Genomic DNA, 5,609 nt, shown 5'->3' on the forward strand with positions numbered 1-5,609 from the left:
TTTGGCAATATCTTTTGAAACAAAAACCTTGAGTCATAAAACAAAACAAAAGTGGTTTTTGTTAGACGTAAGGTTCAAATGTTTTTGAAGAGAGGGGATTAAGGTGATACAAGAGTGGCCATAGCATGAGTGTTCTCTCGAGACAAGAAAGTGTGGGTTGAGGTGCTTCACTTAACATTATTCATCAAACATCACTCATCAATCAAAGTCAGACAACACTTCAATCAAACAGATGAAAACACAAACAAAACTTAAAAAGTTTTTTTTCCCCTGATTTTTGCACTTTGAACAAATAAACAAGGTTTCAAAAGTTGGGGTGTTACAGACCTTCCACCCTTAAAATAATCTCGTCCCGAGATTACTAAGTTTAGGACTAGAAAGGTTTGTATAGGTTAATCTAAGGTAGACTCCAACTTCTGGTCGACGTGCCATTGTCAGAAAATCACAGCTTCAGCTTCTGAGAGACACGGTAGATTTTCGTCGAGGACAAGCTTCGTGAAGAGATTGACTTCTCTATGCCGGTGTTAGATCTGTAGCGTCCTAACAATCTTTGAGGGGTCCACGATCCTTGGAGAGTTAGAGCATACTAACGGTGCCTTCGAAGGGTCGAAAGTTTTAGGGTTAGCTTCGAATTTTAGTGGAAGACGAAGTCTTCCACCCTTAAGATTGTTCAATGGGGTTCAGGAAAAGTCAGAGCTTCTGCCATGGGGTCCTGTCGGGCGTTTTTGAAGAAGTCATCGATCTCCCGTCTTGAGTTGAAAAATCTTCAGGGGCGAAGTGCAGTCCTCAGCTGCAAGAGGCACGCACGGCATTTACTGTTCCGTAAGACGCTTGTTAAGTTAGTAAGTTAGCGAAACTCCTGGTGGGTCTTCACATAAAGCAACAACAACGGTCGGCGACACAGTTCTCAGCCTTAGGGTTGATGTTGACCAAGGTACACCAAATCTTGAGTCTTGAGTTGTCTTCAAAGGCTTCAGTTGAAGCAGATCGGATGGACCTTGTAGAGTAACTTGGCTTCGGTGCTACAACTCACTTAGCTTATTAGAAGGTGAGTCCGGCTGAGGTTTTAAGAAGATAACCTCATGGTTAGCGGGATTATGATCTATGGTTAGACCAAATTAGTATGTCTTCAACTTCTCGCAGAGTTGCAGTCGATCTTGAAGGCAACGGCTTCTGCTTCGTTGGCATCACAGGGTGTCTTGAGTTGAAATTAGTGCTGGAGTTGGCATTTCGGGAAAACAAGGTTGCATCTAGCGGTTACCCAAGTTAAAGTTAGGGTTTCCCATCTACTTCGCCAACTACAGTTGAAATATCTACCAGAAACTTGAGCGGATGCGAAGAAAATAGCTTAGGGGGGTTTCTTAGACAAGGTTGTCACATAAAAAAAAGGGTTTTTCAGGCTGAGAGGCTAGAGCAAGAATACACACAACAAGCACAAGCACACAAGCAGCCAATTCACAACACCACAAGAAATCATGAAAACCACACGAGGTATCACTACTAGAAAAAAGCTCTTTAGTGGCGCACCACTCTTCCCCTTCAGTGGCGCACTGCTGGTGCGCCACTACTATCACGCCACTGCTAAGTTTTAGTAGTGGCGCACTAGTGGTGCGCCACAACTACCCTAAGTAACAGTGGCGCACTGCGTGGTGCGCCATTGACATGTCCAGCGGTGCGCCACTATTACTCCAAAGTGGTGCGCCACCGTTGGTCGAGGCGATGCGCCACCACTGTCTAGATGTGGTGCGCCACTGCTAACGTTTCGCGTGCGCCACTGTTTCAGCGAGGTGGTGCGCCACTGCTGCGTGTGGACGTGCGCCACTGCTGTCTCCAGGACGTGCGCCACTGCTGAGTTTCCTGGTGCGCCACTGCCAGTCTCGGAGGGGATCACAGGGCAGTGCGCCACTGGATCCAGGGCAGTGCGCCACTGCTACTTAGTGGACGTGCGCCACTGATGGGCCTCTAGTGCGCCACTGCTACTATTTCGAATTTTTTTTGGTATATGCTGGCAGGTACAGGTTGTATATCACAATACAATAGCACAATACAATAACACATATAAACAACAGCACAACTGATCCATACATAGTTCTTCACATTAGCCCCACATGATTCACAAGAATTGACATTAGAGAAGTTACGAGGTTACAATGCAAGTTACGGTGTTACAAGTCACAAATGAGCTAGTGGCGGTTACACAAGGTCGATCATCTAAACTAGCATCACATAGAAGAGAGCTAGAGTCACTACTATCACCGTCCCGATGAAAGTGGTCTTCATCCGGTTCCTCCTCCGCTCCGTCCTCTCTCCCGCCAGATAGCGTGCGTATCCGTCTTCGGCCTCCGCTCTAGTGGTGTACCCTTTGTAGCTGTTACCGCTAAAACGGTGAACCTGTCTCCGACACTCCTCCCAGTCGTTGTAGACTCCGGGAACCTTGCCCTTGTACACGACATACCACGTCATATCTGCACATATATGAACAAGCCAAAGAAACATTAGTGCACGCTCATAGATGTTTGCAACGAATAAGAGCAAACTCAAAAACGATCCAAGTAGTATGAACTAAAAGGCATGCCTCATACATTGTTGGTCGGAACAAATATCAACATTTAGGGAAGGGGTCGATGAAACCAAGTAGGATGCACAAGAGATTGATACTTGTGTCATTGCACCAGGTTCACCGACCCCTCCCCAAGTGTATAGGTGACCAAACATTCTAATCATCGGCATTTTGAGATACCAAAGCAAATGGAAGAATGACAAGGGCCTCATACTTTGTCGGTCGAAACAAATATGAACATCCCGGGATGGCGTTAGTGAGGCCAGGTAGGATGCACAAGAGATTGATATTTGTGCCATCACACCAGGCTCACTAGCGACACCCCGGAGTGTACAGTTGACCGAACATTCTAATCATCGGCATTTTGAGATACCAAAGCAAATGGAAGAATGACAAGGGCCTCATACATTATTGGTCAACACAAATACTATGGTCAGAAACCATAGTTGCAGTATACACCGCAGTATAACTTTGCAGAAGGGCCCCCTTTCCCCGGCCGCCGTTCCGTGAACGGGTCCTTAACGACACAACAACGCTGATCCGCCTCTCCGGCGCGGAACCACGGCGGACCCAGCCCGCGTCCCTTCTGGCCGCGTCTCCTGCGCTCTTCTGCATGGCCGGACCACGAGTGGGCTCACCGGGGGAATAATGATAATCGCCATCAACACTATCGCCAGACTCCACAGGAGCATAGCAGTTTGCAGCAGATGCCACTTTTCTTCCCTTGCCGTGCAGTGAACGAGTCTTTGATGCAAAGACCGTGCCGGCCTGCCCAGAGGCCGGCACGGTCTTTGCATCAAGGACTCGTTCACGGGACGGCGAGAGAAGAAAAGCGGCATCTGCTGCAAAGTACTCTACACCTGTGGACTCTGACGATAGTGGTGATGGCGATTATCAGTATTTCCCCGGTGAGTCCAATCGTGGTCCGGCCATGGAGAAAAGCGCAGAGCCCATTAGACACGGCCACAAGGGAGACGGCTGGACTGGCGTGGTTCTGCGCCGAAGAGACATGTCGGCGTTGTTGTCTCGTCAAGGACTCATTCAACGAACGGCGGCCGGGGAAAGGGGGGCCCGTCTACAAAGTATATTGCGGCGTATAGGTGACCAAACATTCTAATCATCGGCCAATGGTGCGAAAGCAAATGGAAGAATGACAAGGGCCTCATACTTTGTCGGTCGAAACAAATATGAACATCCCGGGATGGCGTTAGCGAGGCCAGGTAGGATGCACAAGAGATTGATATTTGTGCCATCACACCAGGCTCACTAGCGACACCCCGGAGTGTACAAGTGACCAACCATTCTAATCATCGGCCAATGCAATTAAGAAGTGCCAACTCAAATAAGAAGATAAGTAGCTAGTATGAACTAAATGGAATGCCTCATACTTTGTCGGTCAAAATATTAACATTTAGGGATGGCGTTAGCGAGGCCGGGTAGGATGCACAAGACATGGATATTTGTGCCATCACACCGAGGCTCGCTCACGCCATCCCCAAGTGTACGGATGACCAACCATTCTAATCATCGGCATATGCAAACAAAATTAACGACCAAATCAAGTGCGGAAAACGACAGAGCCATATATATAAGTTCACAAACATAGCCGAACTAGTAATTAATAGCAAGTAAAGTGCTTGGATAAAGTTTATTACAACACATGCAATCACGTCTTTAGTTCACACAACTACATAACTAGGCTCGCACATCAAGACTTTCCACTCGGAGCGTGGATAAAACCGCCGCCTTTCTTCAAGCACATCCATGAGCGGTAGTCGTCACCCTGCATTTGGAGCATCGTGTCTATGTCACTCGTTTGACCGCTGATGGCCGGCGTAGAACTCCCCGCGCTTCTAACGACATCTTGATGGATGATTTCACAAAACTCTACTTGGATGCGGAAGAAGTCTTGCTTGATGCCGTCGTCGGGGACCCGCGCCAATTTGTTGGCCCGGTCTACGAGATGCTCGGGTAGCGTAAGCTGCTGCTGGTCCCGTATGAACTTATCCATGTGATAGAGGGCGTAGTAGGCATCCTTGTTACTAGAAGGCGGCTTCTTGACGCAGGGAAACTTTGTTTGGTGCTTGAACACATGCTTCCCGTACCTAATATTTGGCCTCTGCATGTTGCCTTTCGCTTTGACGTAGCCATTGAGAGCATCATCAAGTACGGCCTTGACATTCGTGTAGTCCGTGGTTGACTTACCGTCCGCATCGAGGTATGTGGCCATGGAATGTTTCGGGGTTATGGAGATGAGTGTGCAGGTTTTGTCTCGCGTAGAAGACATAATGTTTAAGAACATGACGACTGAAATCTAAATAAATCACGAGTTAAGACCGGTACGGTGAGGGGGTGACTTACTCGGGAAATACAGGCGAGGAGGATGTTACACTTCTTCTGGTGCGCTAGAAAGAAGTCTTTGAGGTATCCACTCGCGACTGCCCGGTCTCCGGCGGTGGCCAAGTGGACGGCACGCATGTAGAAGGGGTCGGCTATCGCGATGTCCGGGATGTTGTGTCTAATGATCCGCATCGCCTTGCTGAGCGAGTATAGGCGAATGAAGGTGTAGTGCAGCGGATAAGCTGTTCAGCATGGCGAAGATGTCATCATACCGCAGGAAGATCTTCTCCGCGAAGCCACTATCGACAAAGCCATGGCCCGAGGGCACCTTGGCAATATACACCGGGTATCCATTATCTCTCTCCACGATACGCCGCTCCTCCATAAACTGAATACCGTCAACCGGAGATCGCATAGGACCGGGTGCAGCATCGTACAATCTTTTAATTAGCATCCGCTCACCCGACACATGCACCCTCGCCTCGATATTCTTGGGCACCGGTGGCCCGTCCCGAGCACGGATAGGTGCCGGCCGGGCCGGCGGACTTGTCGTCCTTCTTCTTTCTTTTCCGTCCCTTCGGCTTCGTATTTACTGGGACTGCATTCTCCTCTGCGCAAGCCTTCTTCAGTGTGTTAGGACTGATAACACTTCTCACCTCGGCTATCGGCTGAGTCTCGGTGAAGTCGGCAGCTGGAGGCGTCTCCTGAG

This window comes from Lolium rigidum, chromosome 6, assembly GCF_022539505.1.
Source record: "Lolium rigidum isolate FL_2022 chromosome 6, APGP_CSIRO_Lrig_0.1, whole genome shotgun sequence".
NCBI classification, from domain to species: domain Eukaryota; kingdom Viridiplantae; phylum Streptophyta; class Magnoliopsida; order Poales; family Poaceae; genus Lolium; species Lolium rigidum.